Raw genomic sequence first — 18,505 nt, forward strand, 5'->3', positions numbered from 1 at the left:
TTGATGAACTGCAAACATATCTTTACGCTTGGACAACCAACCAGATAGAATTTTTTAAGAGAAGAGAAGCAGGTGTGTTGGAGTGTGAGTGTAGATGCAACTTCTGTTACTCCTCTTAAAGTTCACACAAGCTCCACAAATTTCTAAGATGTAGAACTCAACATTCCGCAATGATTCAAGATGATAATGACAATCACCACACATAGACGTCTCAGACCAGCCAATAGTACATGTCTTCGCCTCGTTTGCTTCACAGAACAAAGAAAAATTGCTCAAACTTTTGATATTTCGACAGCTCTCAACAGTCAAGAGTTTTAATGTCTTTTGAGAAACACAAAACTTCATTCCCCATCTTGCAATTAATAAAACATACCTCCTTATCAACTTCAACATTCTCAAGATTTTCAAACCAAGGATGGTTCTCAAAGTAGCTTGACGTAGGTGATCCAACTCCAAGCCAGTAATTGGTTGGCCCTTCACCCAGTAAGACTTTGCATATCCTTCAAAGTCATGCACATCACAAAAGCTCCTAATTTGCATATCCTTCAAAGTCTTGCACATCACAAAAGCTCCTAAAAGAATCTCCAGCTTCCCTCAATCCTCAGTTTGGCCAATTCCTCTCCTTTTAAATTCAACCAAGCTTTTGACTTGGAGATTAGAAAACCTCCATAGTATTCCCATTGGTAGATCCTTTAGATCACGTGAATACAATTAAGATATGTGAGGTTTTCTACATTTCCATTCCATGAGAGACTTCCTTAATTTCTGTACGAAAAAGATCCAACTTTCTCAATGCTGTCGCTCTGCTAGTGAAGGCATGTATCTTAACTGGCGGCACCATCTAAGTACAAGTGCAATAAGATTTTTCAAGTTCGAAATGGAATTGGGCAGATCAGAAATTCTAGCATGAGAGAGATTTAGAACCTTTAGCCCATGCATGTGCTCAAAGAAAGATCCTAAATCCTTCCAAGGTTAGATTTTTCAGCAATAACAAGGTTGACAAATTATGACATTTTGGCGATATTAAAGTAACTTCGGATATGGAATTATTCATCAAGGAAACCTTCTCAAGAGATTCTTTCCATTTATGCTCATGGTATTTCCTCCAATTGCATACAGCTTTCACCATAAGTTCACATCTTTTGATAGACAATGTATGTCTCTCAAACATCATGCATCTTCACTCCTCTTTCAACATCGTCGATCATTCATTACTGTCTCTAACAAGCAATCATTTACAAGCTTGTTAATAGTATGACCTCTGTCATGCATGTCTGTTCTCTAATTCATCAATGATTCCTCATCTATCCAATTTTCAATCACTCCTCCTTTTCAAAGTGATGATCCTCAGGATATAAGCAATATAGGAAGCAGTTTTGGGATTTTTGAATCTTTCAAACGATCATAGCTAAATTTTAGTTGCTCAAATATTATGGTATCTGATCCCTTCATACTTGTAACTCTTTCACGTAGTTCACAAAGTGCTTCCTCCACTCAAAAGCATCTTCCACACCTTTCATGCTACTGGCTATAGTCATGATAGCAAGGTAAACGACCACATTGGTCACGATAAGGTTCACGATTTCTTTTAAAGTTGGATCTTGTAGAACATTATCCCCCCCTGACACAAAAATAAGTTCAAGGATGCGTCTCTTGAAAGAGGTTGTACTTAACCTTACACCCATGGAATTGCACACCTCAATGATCTACTAGTGATTACCAATTTCTTATGCGATGATGGTTCAGGGATTCCCACATCTAGGAGAGCAAACGGTTCCCAAACATCATCTAAGAATCAGCACATATCTCTAGGGGTGTATTCGTTCGGTTCGATTTTTTACCAAAAATTGATCGACCGAAATAACGGTTTTCAATATTTAAACCGAAACCGAATAGTTAAAAAACCGAAAAAACGAAACCGTTTTTTTCGGTTCGGTTTCGTTTTTTTAACGGTTCGGATTTTTCGGTTCGGTTTATCGGTTTTTCAATAAAAAATCACTTGAAACTATAATTTTTTTTTACAAAAATTACCTATTCGGTTCAATATGGAACCAATAGATTCCATATGGAAAACCCGAACCGAATCAAAAAATGAAGCCTTTAAACCGAACCGAAAACCGAACCGTTTAAAACCAAACCAAACCGAACCGAACCGTTTTACTCTATTCGTGTCGATTTTTCAATTTTCTCGATTTCGTTGCTCAGCCCTGCATATCTCTTTTTCTCCAAGATTTCCATCAATACAGCTGGCCACTCCAATTTATTTTTGGGAAGAGAGTAGTCCAAAGCATGCGCAAGATCTTCTCGTGATATAACGATATGAATTCTCTGGATACTGTCGCCCAAATCACCACATCAAACTGATTTTCCTTCAACAGTTGATTGTTGATATCTTCATGATGGTGGTTTTGCCTATATCACCCATTCCATATATTCCAATCATTCCAACCTCATTGTCCATCAGATACTCCCATATTCGTCCTTTTACATCTATTTGGACCTTCTAACCTGTTTGTTGGAAATATCAACCCACTGGCCGGAGGACCATCAACTGCCACACCTTCTGGAAAACTGCCTTGTTGATATATCCTCTCAGCTTATGCAACCTTTAGGCAAATAAGTTTCCCGACGCTGGCACGAGGGAAGTATAAAACAACACGAAACTTCATTTCTATCTTTTCCATTTCAACATTTATGCTTCGGACGTTTTCATGCCAGTTCTCCACTTCATTCTTCACCACTTTTCTGCAACGAGTCTCCTTTTCCTTTTTTAAATTCGAGTCTTGCTTTCGGATATTTAATCGTTCACTTTTGTTCTAAGGTCATTCATATTTTCTTCGAGCTTTCCCGTGGTCATTACATATCGACTGGTTGGTCTCCCAAGCACTTTATCACTTCAAGAATGAGCGCTAAAAGCTCCATATTTGTTAAGCCCACTCCCTGTTATTCACAAACAAACACATATATCAATTACATCTCCAATAGCTATTTCCAGTAACACATGCATAACTCTCTTTGTTGTTATATGTAGATTAATGTATATATGATTTTTCCAACTTAAAGAGAGAAACACCATAATACTAGAATATGAAGGAAAATTTCGCTATCCAAGTACTTGATTCTATTGAAAGAGAGTCTTACAATTAAAGTGCAACTCACGAAACATTCATATCCTAGCAGATAAATCACACCCAAATGATCAGGCTACATAAACAATATAATTATCAACTGATGTGGACAAAAAGCAAACACTTGGTTCGCAACTTTAAAACTCCAACTTCAAGGTGCTTAGTGTTAATTCTTTAAATTTCCTGGGAATACCCCCTTTTCTCCAAATTTCCATAAACCAAAAGGTCCTTAACAATAACAAATGATTGCAAGAATAAAAGTAAAACTGGTTTCTTCTTCAAATTATGAGAACTGAAAAACAATACCCTTGGTTCCTGGTGAAGTACAAAGTTTTTTTTTTTTTGGGAAATAGCTGACATAAAACAGGGAAAATCTAAAATGTTATAAAGGTTAAAGTTTTAATGAGATAAAATAATAAACTAAAAATCAAATCATTAATTATCCTCAAGTGCTTAAAATTGTGAAAAATAAGGAAATTAAGATCACTACCGTGATGGCAGTGAGCAAGTAAAAAAAAACAGTAAAATAAGATCTTTTTCTTTGCAAATCCTCTATGAAAAAGACAATGAATCTTGAAGCACCCGTTGATGAAGAGCAAGTCAAGACACAATAGAATAGATAAAAAAGCATCTTTTTTTAACTTGTTTAATTAAGAGACGGTTGAGACGTGGATCAAATATAAAACTAGACGATTGATAAGGACCTTTGTAAATTAAATTATATAATTCAGCAATCAACCTTGGGTTTATGATTATTTTGTACATTTACCTTTGCTTTTTTTAGATTAAATGTAATTTTGTATCTTTGCATTTATGGTTTTATGTTTTATATATTTATCAATAATAAATATAATTCAATACATTAAATACATTATTTTTAGTATTGAAAAACCAACAAATCCTTTGAGTTCCAAGATTAATCAGCCAGCCAACTTAGACTTCTAGCTTTATTGGAATTTAGGGGTCCCAATTACTTGTATAATCTGCTCTTGATATTGCACAATACATATTCAACAATACATGCCCCAAGCTTCAAGTGGGCAGATATTGTTACTGATAGTTTGGAGAATAACAGATTGAATGAACCATACAACCATGTTTATCGAGCCTCTAACGATAAACTTATTTCGTTTCTCGAAGATGATCTGTAGTCCCTGATGAACAATCTGCTTCAAAGGGTTTCTTGCAAAACAACCAGGTTGTTTAGGCGAAGGCAGTTCATCATGACTTACCAACATCACAACCACAGATGACATGCTGGGTCTCTCTTCAGGATGCTGTTGTACACATAAAGGCTAATGTGTATGCATTGTAACAACTCCGATAGATTGCTGGTCTCTACTAAGAAATCGTCAACGATATCCAAGGTTTACCTTCCTTCCATAATCTCCATGCCTGCACCAAAATTCGAACCTTTTAAGCATTTGTAGTTTAAGTGAGAAAACAAAGTGAAATTAGTAACTGTTGACATGTACATGTTCAACGAGGTTGCCGCTTTCATTTGCATGGTAAATCCTCTGTTTTTCATTCCACTTATAACCTCCAACAATAGTATCCCAAAGCTAAAAACATCTGATTTTACCGAAAACAACCGTCGGAAGCATATTCTGGTGCCATATAACCACTGTATAACATTGTCAGATACAGAAAATGAATTTCTTATTGATATTAATCGATCAAATAGCATGGCAGTGGCATAAATTAGTGCACTTACTAAGTTCCAACTACTCTGTTTGTATTGGGCTTCTGTTTGGTCTCCTCCGAAAGTTCTTGCCATGCCAAAATCGGAAATTTTCGGGTTCATCTCACTATCAAGTAGAACATTACTAGCTTTCAAATCTCTATGAATAATCCTCAACCTTGAGTCTTGATGAAGGTAGAGTAGCCCCCGAGCAATCCCGCTTATATTCGGAAACGCTTGGACCATGTTAATACTTTGTTCTTCATTTGATCTGGAAAGTATGCATTCGTGTTAGTCCGAACATATTTGACCATTGAAGAGTAAAAGTGATTATATTGAGAGGTGTTACAAATTATTTTCGGACCAAAAATGAAAGAGTCAAGGCTTCTATTAGGCATGTATTCGTAAACCAGCATTCTTTCATCTCCATGAATGCAGCATCCAAGAAGCCTGACAAGATTCCGATGCTGAAGTTTGGCAACCAACTTTACTTCATTCTTAACTCGTTCACTCCTTGTCCAGAATTCTTTGAAAGTCTCTTCACTGCAATTTCCTGTCCATTTGCTAGTGTCCCCTGGAAAATTTTACAATAATTTCATAAGCTTTGACAAAATTGTATACTTAGAGATCACTATACTAAAATACAGTAACTTTTACCTTGTAAACAGGTCCAAAACCTCCTTCACCTAACTTGTTATGAAATGCAAAGTATCAGTAGCTGAGCTATTGTACCGAACCCAAAAACTGCAAGCTCCATATCTTCGTCTCGTCTTTATTCTCTTTATAGTTCACATTCTTGTCTTCAACTTCAACTGAAAAGATTATAAAACATAGAATTGGAATTTCGATTGCCTCTTTTCTATATTCATGATTTATATACATGTTTCTGGAACACCTAAAATTAAATACCTTAAGCCCTTGGTTTGTAGACAATTAGATGTTTCTGAGTTCATATTAAAGCTCAAAATCATTCATTATCAATTATTGTTGTTGTTAATGTCTTACCTTTAACTTTCTTCTGCTTCTACCAACATAACAAAGGACAAAAGCAAACCCCGAAAGCGCTGGAATTACTGTTGCAAGTATGATGCCAAGCTTCACCTTAGCCTTTTTCTTCAGTTCTGCCATCATCAATTTTGAATCAAGAAGCAAAAATTATAAATTACTTATTAAACAATAACATTACACAAGTTGTAATAATATTTCCAGATAATTACCTGAAGCAGATACTCTGATGTAAAGATCCTGACCATCATCTGATTCGAATTGTTTGATATCAATTAGATCACCGAACCAAATGACGCAGCCACTACCTCCTCTCGTAACATCTAAATTAGAGTAGGCCATGCAAGAACAGTTCCTCAAGCACGTTGTCCTACATTCCTTGAGATTCATAGTTTTGTTAACCCAAGAATGTATGGCCTCCGGGGTTTTCACCTTGCTATTCTGATAAAACCATCTCCTTTCTGGCAGTTCAATGGATTACTGTGTATACACCCTCCAGAATAGTCGGATGTGTTCCATCTTTCGGGCCATTTCGGCCTGAACCTGTCAAGCAGTGACAAGCCGGAAGCTTATTGCTATCACAGTAGCCATTTGGACCACAAAGTGAATATTTGTCACAGTTGTCAATTGGCATGCTTCCAAACAGCTTCCATGTTTGAGTGTCTTTGTTCCATGTGTACCTTTCCTTGCGCTTTCAGTTTGGTTCAAACACCCCTCGACAGAACTGATTTGTTTTGAGGTACTGTATGAAGTAACCTCATTTTCGTTCCAGATGAAGTCTAATGGAAGATGGTATTCCACCTTAAATTTCGATACCACTAAAATCATTGCCATTCCATAACCCACTGCGTACGTACTTTTCTGAGCCTTTCCATAAAACAGTTTCTGGGTTTCCTTCAAGGTCTACACCAAAGTAAGATCACCTGGAGACGGATCATCCCAGTTCTTCCAGGCTGAGAGTCTTCGATCCAACCAGTTTCTTAAATCAACACCAATCTTCATCCCTGGTAACAACGTATCTGATGGATAATCGAAGCTTTGCCATAAGTAATTCTCTGGATTACTATCACTTTCATTTCTTACAACAAGATTACCAGAATCCAGGAGCTGCAACACTGGATTCTGAACACTTGCTTTCGTATTAGTGGACCAAACAGCTGTTGTGTTCTGAACTTGAAGCACAATTTTTCCACTGGTTTCTATCTTCAACAGGCCAGTGGAATCGTTTATTGGATTTATTCTGTTTGCAACCCAAACAACAGTTTGCATAGGGATATTGTACCAGATTGCCAGGTAGCGGTTCTTAGAAGTGCCGGAGAGAAGAAACCTAAAGCAAAGGTTCCACCATTGGAGACTAAGGTCATGCCATCAGTGAGGGACGCCGGTGGAGAATGGCGTCGATTGCGGTTGAAGCTTTTGAGAAGATGACAAGGAAACAACATGCACTGTAGAAATAGATACCCATTTCCATGGATGCCTAGTCTGGTAGCCAATTACTTGCAGAATTAAGAACACAATCCATTTCTTGAAAACTTTAAATTCAAGCATTGACTATAAGACAGAGACTACAAGTGTTTTATATTCAACAGACTTTGAGAAGCTTATCTTTCTCCTTTAGTTCATACTGTTGAGAAACATACCTGATCACCTCCAGAAACTGAAATTACTTTGCAATAGTTTAACCTTAAAAGTCAATACTGGTATGGGGTTCAAACTACAAAATATAAAATTATGAGCTTGACAAAGTACCATTCAAAGTGCAATTAAATAACATGCATTTCTACTTCTATACTTGTTTTAAAAACAAAAGGAAAGAAAAAACTTCTGGTCGAGATTATCTTATCAATAATTATTAATTAATATTGAACATGGTTACCAAATTATGGTTACCAATTTGTAAAGTCTTTCATCAGACATTTGTGAAACTTTTGCTGATTGCATCAAAAGTATAATTTATATTTCATAGGCTATATAACTTAAACCACAAGGTATGCATTTGTTAGAAATAGCAGAAAATATTGGATCAAACAAGATTTGAGCATGTTTAAATGCTAGTATTAATTTAACCTAACTTTCATGTTTTGGCTTAATTACATCCACCATGACGTATGTCAGGAATTTAGAAGAAAATAAATAAAGTGATATTAACGTAGAAAAAATCATACACAAGAGATAAGAATAATAATAATCCTTATACGTAGATCACAAAATATACAATACATGATATTACATGTATTCTAAAAATTGATATCTATACCAAATTTGGAGTATTTCATATCACTCTTCCAATATACTTACAAACAGAAATCCAAGAAGTTGTAGAATCACAAAATGATTATATCTCTCTAAATAATTCTCTTTCATAAGTTTAAAGGTTAAGACTTACCTTATTTATAGAGTCAATACTTAGTCACCAAGAATCTTAAGATTTTTTCCTAAAAAGTATAATTATTAAATAAACTTAAAAATCAAGTAACCTTCAATATTAGAATTAAAAAAAATCTAATTTAATTACTATTATAGTTTAGATAAAAATATAATAATCACATAGAGTTGACACAAAGCTTTTGGCTTGATTCTATGTTTGTGAATTTTGGTTTTCAAGTCATTTGGGATTATGATGAAACCTTGACCCATCGTCCAAGTAAAAGTAGTTAGGTTTAGTTGATCCCCACTGCAAGTAATGATTAGGTCCTTGATCTAATATAGACTTGGCATATTCTTAAAACTCTTCTAACAAAAGCAATAAGAATTAAATTTTTTTATATGTTAAGGTTTGAAATTAGCAAGTTTTTCCTTTTTGGGTTACTAACTATATATTGATTTTACTGAAGAAATTCTCAGCAGTAGCCATTTGCAAAAAAAAAAAACAATGCTCTAGACATCAATCGGGACACAAATTTTTACTGATAGTGTGAAGCATTACAGATTAAATGAACCACACAATCTTTTTTACTGAGCCTCTAACAGAGATAAACTTATTTCGTTTTTGGAAGACGATCCGTTGATACAGGGTGAAGAATCTGCTTCCAAGCAACGTTCTTGTAAAACAAGAAACCAGGTTGTTTTGGTGAAGGCAATTCATTATGACTTCTGTAATACCCCGAATTTTGGGTCAGTAATTTTGATTAATCTAAATCCCGTCAATAGAGCCCACTAGATTTTTCCAAGCCATTTTAAACCAATTCTTAAGGCTATTGGCCTAAGGTAGGCCCAAGTGTTTAGTTAAGTGGTAGTTTTAATTTAAGGTAAAAAGGAGAGGGACCTAGATATCAATTTACTCATAATTGTTTTAAAGGTTATAAAACCCTTTATATCCAGAGTCTTTCTTCCATGAAATCAACCCACCTAAAATATCTTCCTTCTTCCTCTTCATTTCTCTCTCCATTTCATTCTCAAGAGTAAGAAAAAAGTAGAAGCTTGTTGAATTCCAAATCTAGTTTGAAGAAACCAATGTAAGAAATCAAATTCTCATCCCTTAAGCTTCATTTTAAGTCTCAAATCTTAAGTTTTGAGCTTGATTTTAGAAAATGGGTATTTATGGGTTTTAAGGAATCAAGTGATTCAAGCTATTCTAGAAGGGAATTTGAGTTATATGGAGTGTATTTAAGTGTTATCCAATATTTAGTTGAGTAAATAACTCATTTGCATATATTTTTTTATTGAGAGAATTGAAGAAAGTTCAAAAGCCAAGGGTAAAAGAAAGGTAGATTTTAGTTGATTGAGAGAGGTTTTAGCACTCAATGATTCAGTAACACACTCACAACTCCCTCATACCATTAGTGGGTCAATAGAAATGCAAATAGCTTATGTTGAGGATTGAAGCATGATCAGTTTATTTTCATGGTGAATTGTATGTTTTAGGTTCATTATATGTTTTAAGGCCTTATTTATGCTCCCTTAATATCACATAAGACTTTAAGAACGATTGGGGACCTCTTAGGGTCTTTGGGTTATGAAAACAGAGTTTTTCATACTTGTTTTATGGGTCTGCATAGTATCGATACTTGTTTTTCGTTTCTGGGTAAAATCGTGTTTTCTAGGTAGGAGTATCGAAACTTTGGGTCTAGTTTCAAAACTCCCAGGAAGTATCAAAACTGGGCATCACAGAACACTTAAAAGTATCGGTACTTACATAAAGTATCGAAACTTTTGTTGGAGTATCGATACTCTTGGGCTAGTATCGATACTTTTAGTCTATTTTGGGCAAAAATGTCAATTTTAAGGGAATTAGACTCGAGTTACCCCAACACTTTGTTATATTATCAAGTAAAACCACAAGTGAGAATATTTATGATGTTTAATTCAACATAAAAGCCAAATATTAGGGTGACATAAAACTAGCATGGTTGATGCTCGGGAAACAATTCAGACACCCGAGTTCCTTTAGAAAGCTAGTGGGGTCGAAAGAATCGATGCATTCCAGATATATCCTTAGGGAGGGTGCGAGGCCCTTAAAACTGACTAACTAGGGCGCGAGGCCTGACACCCGCGAGGGGTGGGTTATCGGGGGTATGGTGTCTGATGCAGAAACTTCGGGGGTCATATCTTTGGTAGACTAGAGGGGTGTGTGAGCTCTGAGATGCATATATCCCTTAGTCGCACCATGATGTCTACCATTAGACTAGAGAGTGAATATCACAAGGATATTCACTAATGATTGATTAGCTTGATGTTGTTCTATGATGCACTATTATGACCCTGTTGTTAGTATGGCACTGAGCTAGTTAGCTTAGCCTTCGGATGTTTTGGTTGGCAGGTTAGTAGATTGACTATTCGATGAGCTTTAGAGAAACCGAGGTCCAGACCCAGATCAAAACAAAGTACGTCTCAACATTTTGAAGGACATGTATATTTATAAACTCTAATGTAAAATTGAGTCGTCAATTGTAATTTAAGTGGTATGTTTATTATTTTGATTTGTAAATGATTTATTTTGGGAGCTCTGTTGTTAAAGTTTTCATTATATTTATCAATGATTCACTCATACAATTGGTCATGGTTTATGGTTGTTTAAAAGTAAGAATATTGAGAAAATAATTGATTAGACATTTCGGTAGTTCCGTGTGACACCCGATTCGTCGACTTTGTGTTGTACCGATCGAAGGTGTTACAACTTCCCATCATACGAATTATGGATGACATGCTCGTCTCCTCAGGATGCGCTGTACACATAAAAGCTAATGTGGATGCACCGTAAGAGCTTGGGTAGATCGCCGTCTCTACTAAGAGATCATCAGCAACATCTGAAGGCTTGCCTTCCTTCCATAATCTCCATGCCTGCAGCAAATTCAAACCTTTTAAGCATTTTCAGATTAATTGAGAAAACATAAATGATAATAATATCGGTTGACATTTAAATTCAATAAGGTTGTCGCTTTCGTTATCATGGTAAAACTCTATATTTTTTCTTCTACTTATAACCTCCAACGATAATATCCCAAAGCTAAAACATCTGATTTTACTGAAAACAACCCATCGGTAGTGTATTCTGGTGCCATATAACCACTGCAGAATGTTTCAGATAAAGAAAATGAAATATTTTATTTGGATTTAAGGATCAAATAATATGGCATAAGCAAAAATGTACACTTACTAAGTTCTAACTACTCTACTTGTATTGGCTTCTGTTTAGTCCCCTCCAAAGTTCTTGCCAAACCAAAATCCGAAATTTTTGAGTTCATCTCACTGTCATGTAGAACATTACTAGCTTTTAAATCTCTATGAATAATCCTCAACCTAGAGTCTAGATGAAGGTAGAGTAGTCCCCTAGCAATCCCGCATAAATTCGGAAACACATGGACCAGGTTAATACTCACGTCTCGATTGATCTAGAAATTACACATTCATGTTAGTCCGGCATCTTATTTAATATTGAAGAACCAGAAGTGAAAACAATTAGAGGTTTCCTATGATTTTCAGACCAAATATGAAAGAATCAAGGCTTCTATTAGGCATGTATTCGTCCAGCGTCTCTCGTCTCCTGACCGCAGCATCCAAGAAGCCTTACAAGATTTCGATGCTGAAGTTTGGCAATCAACTTTACTTCAGTCTTGAACTCGTTCAATCCTTGTCCAGAACTCTTTAAAATTCTCTTCACCGCAATTTCTTGTCCATTTGCTAGTGTCCCCTGGAAAGCTTTACAATATTTCAATGCGATTTCAATAAATCATATACTTATAGGTCACTATACTAAATTACAGTAGCTTTCACCTTGAAAATAGGGCCAAAACCTCCTTCACCTAACTTGTTACGAAATGAAAACTGTCGGTAGCTTGAGCTATTGTCCCAAACTCAAATACTACAAGCTCCATCTCTTCATTCTCGTCTCTATTCTCTTTACCATTTAGATTATTGTCCTCAACTTCATCTGAAAACATATAAAACATAGAGTTTGAATTCCTACAAACACTTGGTAACTCGAATATACTTGTGTTAGGCACACACTCGTATCCAACACACACTCCACTTCAAGTAGCATAGATTAGTAAAATGATTTTGGTATTTGTAGAAAAAATGAGTACATCAATGGGGATCATAATTAATGTTACCTTTTAACTTCCCCTGCTTCGGCAAATGTAACAAACGACTAACAGAATCCCCAAGAATGCTACAATTACAGTTGCAAGTATGATGGCAAGCACATTAGCCTTTTTCTTCAGTTATACCATTATTATGTCAAGATGCACAAATGTTAACTACTTATCACACAAAAACCAAAAATAATTACCACAAGATGTAATAAGAACATGTAAAGATTCAGAACCTCGGATTGCAATTGTTTGACATCGATCAGATCACCAAACCACATGGCGCAGCCGCTACCCGTTGTAACATCTAAGTTAGTGTAGACCATGAAAGTGTTAAGAAATTAACAGAGTACGAGTAATTTCCCTATAACCAGATTAGTGAGAATGCGAAATAAAAGCGGAAAAATAATACCTGAAATGATAATGGAGTTAAGCCAATTGTGCTTACGTCTCCGGCCTGCTGCAGATCTTTTACTAAGAGAGAAAATTTACAGGTGTTTACAAAACACTCACTACTCACAAGAAAGCTCTCTAGTATTGGGAGAAAGAAATGATTTGGGATTTTGGGATGGATTTGAAGCTAAATAAGCTAGGGTATTTATAGTTGAAACTTAAGGACTTAATTATGTAAATACCCTAAAGTTTAGTGACTAATTATGATTATCCCATTACAATATTTCAACAAACATCTACCAAACTTGAAAAACCATTTTTCAAAGAAACATTTACCAAACTTTGAAAACCATTTTCAAAGAAACATTTACCAAACTTTGAAAACCATTTTTTCAAAGTTGGTTGCCAAACTTTGAACTTTTAATTTGGTGCATTGCTTGACTTTCAATAATCTCCCACTTGAAGATTGATTTCAATCTGTCTTCACACTCGATCAATGCAGCAACATTTCTAGTCTTGTTACTCCAGCATACCAACTGAAGTTGAACACAACTTCAGTTTGTCTGTGGTCACCGTCTTTGTCAACATGTCTGCCGGATTTTGAGCTCCACTAATCTTTTCAAGTTTCAAAATCTCATCTTCCAGAAGAGACCGGATAAATGATACCGTAATTTTATGTGCTTCATCTTGGAATGAAAAGACAGATTCTTTGCTAGATGGATAGCACTTTGACTGTCGCAATACAAGACATTATTTTCTTGTTTCTTGCCTAACTCTTCCAAGAAACTTTGGAGCCAAACCATCTCCTTGCTGGCTTCCGTAACAGCGACATATTCTGCTTCAGTTGTGGAGAGAGCAACTATCTTCTGTAGTTGAGAACCCAACTCACTGCAGTACCTCTTAGAGTATAGACATATCCTGTAGTGCTCCTTCTGATGTCAACATTTCCGGCTAAGTCAGCATCTACATAGCATGTCAGTATCGTATCTCCACCTTTGAAAAAAAGTGCTTTGTTTGTGGTACCCTGCAGATATCTGAGGATCCATTTGACTGCTTCCCAATGTACCTTGCCTGGATTATTCATGTACCTACTAATAGCTTCCACTGTATGAGCAATATCTGGTCTGGTACATACCATGGCATACATCAGACTTCCAATTGCTGAGGCATACGACACATTTACCATGTGTGCACGTCTTCCTCTGTCTTTGGTGACTGTTCTTTGGAGAGTCTAAAATGAACACCTAAAGGTGTACTTACTGGTTTAGCAGCTTGCATGTTGAACCTGGAGAGTACTTTGTTGATGTACTCAGCCTGTGATAACATCAAAGTCCCTGACTTTGTGTCTCTCTTGATCCTCATCCCAAGAATCTGCTTTGCAGCACCCAGATCCTTTATAGCAAACTGCTTCGATAATTTTTGCTTCAAGCGTATAATCTCTTGCATGTCTGAGCCTGCAACGAGCATGTCATCAAATTACAATAATAAAAATGAAGCTGTTTTCGAACCTCTTGATGTAGCAACAATGATCTGCTTGGCATCTGGTAAAACCACTGTTACTCATGAAACTATCGATCTTCTTCTACCATTGTCTAGGAGCTTGTTTTAAACCATACAAGCTCTTCTTCAACCTGCATACCAGGTTTTTCTTGCCTGCCTCTATGAAGCCTTCTAGCTGCCTCATATAGATTTCTTCCTCCAAATCACCATGAAGGAAAGCTGTCTTTATATCTAACTGCTCAAGATGTAAATTCTCTGCAGCTATAATTTTCAACACCATTATGATTGTGGACAGTTTTACGACTGGAGAGAAAATTTCATTGTAGTCAATACCTTCTTTTTTATGAAAACCTTTGACAACCAATCTTGCTTTGTAGCGTTTGCTCCCATCATGCTCTTCTTTGATCCTATAAATCCACTGTTGTGGAGCGCTTTCTTGCCTGGTGGTAATTCAGTTAATTCCCACGTCTGATTTGACATAAGCGAGTCCATCTCATCTTTCATGGAAGACTCTCACTTGACTGAATCCTCCACTTGCATTGCTTCATCATAGCACTCTGGTTCACCATTGTCAGTCAGCAACAAGTAGTGCAAAGAAGGAGAATATTGTTGGGTTGGTTAGGAGTTCTGGAGGAGCGTCTTAGTTCCGGTGTGCCTGGTTCTTCTTGAACTGCTTCAGGACTGATCTGAACATTATTTCCAGAAATCTCCTCGAACTTAGCAAATTCCTTTGTTTCAGCTTCGATGTTTGAGCTACTTGATTCTATGGTTGATCTGTCTTTGTACATCACATTCTCATTGAAAATGACATCTCTGCTTCTAATGATCTTTCGATTTTCGTAGTCCCAAAACCGGTAACCAAACTCATCACCACCATAACCACAAAGACACATTTGTTGGACTTGGCATCAAGTTTACTTCTTTCAGCAGAGTTTATGTGTACATAAGAAATACAACCAAACACTCTTAAGTGTGAAAGGTTTATTTCTTTCTTGCTCCAAACTTCCTCTGGTATTCTGCCATCCAAAGGAACCGAGGGCCCACGGTTGATCAAGTAAGTTGCAGTGTTGATAGCTTCAGCCCATAGAAATTTGGGCAATCCAGCATGTATCCTCATGCTTCTGGCACGTTCATTTAGAGTTTTGTTCATGTGCTCTGCTACGCCATTCTGCTGCGGTGTCATGGGAACTGTTGTCTCCATCTCGATCCCATTGTTTGCGCAGAAATCTCTGAATCTACGATTTTTGTACTCTCCTCCATTGTCAGACCTCAACCGCTTGACTTTCAGACCAGCCTCATTTTCCACCATGGCCTTCTATTTTCTGAAGGTATCAAAGACTTCTGATTTCTTCTTCAGAAAATAAACCCACACCTTCCTTGTAGAATCATCGATGAAGGTGACATAATATAATGAGTCTGCAAGAGATGAAACTGGAGATGGTCCCCATATATCAGTATGAACCAACTCTAACTTTTCAGCCTTGGGTGTCTTACCAATCTTTGCAAAGCTGACTTTCTTTTGTTTGCCAAAGATGCAATCCTCGCATAGTCCGACATCTACATTCTTTAGATCCGACAACTTCCCCTTTGACAAAAGTGTCTTCATCCCTTTCTCGCTCATATGGCCAAGCCTTTGGTGCCATAGGTTTGATTTTCCATCAGTATCTGCTACTGCAATGATATTCTCTAAATTTGAGGTTATATAGAGAGTATCAGTTTTCTTACCACGAGTAATGACGAGTGCTCATTTGGCAATCTTCCATTCACAACCTGAAAAAGTTGTGCTAAATCCTTCACCATCAAGCTATCCTACATAAATCAAATTTCTTTTGAGGCCAGGAATATGTCTCACTACTTTCAGCGTCCAGGTGGTCTGGTTTGGCAACTTTAATCGGATGTTTCCTTTTCCAACGATCTTCAAGGTTTCATCATCGGCTAGATGAACCTTCCCAAAATCACCACTGACATAGTTCTCCATGATTTCTCGGCATGGGGTAGAGTGGAAAGATGCCCCTGAATCCAAGATTCATGATTCAATCGGACTGTTGACGCTTAGAATCATAACATCACATGTCTCCTCTATCACGTTGGCAGAATCATGTGCGCAGGTATTTTTCTTCGGTGCTCGACAATCTCTTTTAAAATGACCCTTCTTGCCGCAGTTATAACAGGTAAAATCTTTCTTTCCCGTTCTTGATTTTTCCGTTCTGGATTTCGATCTGCCTCGGTTTGAATTTCTTTCTGAAGTTCTCCATCTAGTCCGTGTGCAAGGCTGAGGAGGTTGATGCTTCACCCGATTCTCTTCGTCGAATTTCTTCACTCAATACCAGATCCCGAACATCGTCGAATTTTAATTTACTGTTTCCCGACGAGCTACTGACTGCTGTAACAGTAGCATTCCAACTGTCTGGTAGGGATGATAAGAGAATTAAAGCTCGAATTTCATCATCAAATTCAATTTCCATAGAACTCAACTGGGTTGTGATTGTGTTGAGCTCATTTAGGTGTTGAGTCACTGATGCCCCTTCCACCATTCGCAAATTGAATAATCGCATCATCAAATGAACTTTGTTTGAGGTCGATGGCTTCTCATACATACTGGAGAGAGCCGCCATAAGACCCGCAGTGGTCTTTTCCTTTGCTATGTTAAAAGCAACATTTCGGGACAACGTCAGTCGGATAACTCCGAGGGCTTGTCTATCGAGAAGAGCTCAGTCTTCATTCTTCATGCCCTCTGGTTGTTTTCCTGAGAGAGGTTGATATAGATTTTTCTGGTACAAAAAATCTTCAATCTGCATCTTCCAAAAGCCAAAGTCTGCACCATCGAATTTTTCAATTTTCACCTTCCCTTTGTCTGCAGCCATCGCTCCCACTCGAATCTGGCTTCTTCGGATCGTTTCTGACAATTTGTGTGAACCGCCGTGTATTATAACACCTCCGTCGACAAACTCGTATCGCCGATAAAATTTTTACTATTCACGAAATTCACTATTCACATGAATAGTATGAATAGTAACATCACAAAAATTGACAAAATTCACAACCAAAAGCTCTTATTACCAGTTGTTAAGAAATTAACAGAGTACGAGTAATTTCCCTATAACCAGATTAGTGAGAATGTGAAATAAAAGCGGAAAAATAATACCCGAAATTGATAACGGAGTTCAGCCAATTGTGCTTACGTCTTCGGACTGCTGCAGATATTTTACTAAGAGAAAATTTACAGGTGTTTACAAAACACTCACTACTCATAAGAAAACTATCTAGTATTGGGAAAAGAAATGATTTGGGATTTTGGGATGGATTTGAAGCTAAATGAGCTAGGGTATTTATAGTTGAAACTTAAGGACTTAATCATATAAATACCCTAAAGTCTAGTGACTAATTATGATTATCCCATTACAATATTTCAACAAACATCTATCAAACTTTGAAAATCAATTTTTCAAAGAAACATTTACCAAACTTTGAAAATCATTTTTTCAAAGTTGATTGCCAAACTTGAAACTTTTAATTTGGTGCATTGCTCGATTTTCAACAGCAAGAGCAATTCCTCAAGCACTTTTCCCTGCGTTCCTTTAGATTCATAGTTTTATTAACCCAAGAATTTGTGGTGTCTGGGGTTTTTACGTTGCGAATTCGGGTTTTTACGTTGCGAATTCTGATAAAACCATCTCCTTTCTGGAAGTTCAATGGCTTAATGTGTACACACCCTCCAGAATAATCTGACTAGTTCCATCTTTCGGGACATCCCTGTCAAACATTGACAAGCCGGAAGTTTATTGCTATCACAGTTCCCATTTGGACCACAACGTCCATAATTGTCACAATAGTCACTTGGGAAGGTTACAAACTGCTGCCAGGTTTGAATCTCTGGGTTCCATGTGTACCTTTCTCTTGCACTTTCAGTTTGGTTCAAATCAACCCTCGACATCACTGATTTGTTTTTGAGTGAAAATGTGTAGTAAACCTCAGTTTCGTTCCACACAAAGTCGTAATCAAAGATCGGATTCAACCTTACATTAGGTGCCCCACTGAATCCATTGCCAATCCGTAACCCACTCAGAGAGTACTTCTGTAAGCCTTTCCTTAGCACCATTTGTGGACTTCCTTCAAGTTCTACACCATAAGTAAGATCACCTGGAGATGTATCATCCCAGTTCTTCCAGGCCGAGAGTCTTCGATCGAAACCAGTTCTTAAATCAACACCGATTTTCATCCCTGGTAACATTGTATCCGATTGATAATCAAAGCTTTGCCATAAGTAA

At 36.9% G+C, this 18,505-nt stretch overlaps 1 pseudogene; it reads right to left on the minus strand.

Annotated features, from left to right (window-relative positions):
* Positions 1-4,138: 4,138 nt before the first annotated feature.
* LOC120209871 lies at positions 4,139-5,517 on the minus strand (annotated as a pseudogene).
* Between the last annotated feature and the right edge of the window lie 12,988 nt (positions 5,518-18,505).

The sequence above is a fragment of the Hibiscus syriacus genome, unplaced genomic scaffold (assembly GCF_006381635.1).
Source record: "Hibiscus syriacus cultivar Baekdansim isolate YM2019G1 unplaced genomic scaffold, ASM638163v2 tig00000665_pilon, whole genome shotgun sequence".
NCBI classification, from domain to species: Eukaryota; Viridiplantae; Streptophyta; class Magnoliopsida; order Malvales; family Malvaceae; genus Hibiscus; species Hibiscus syriacus.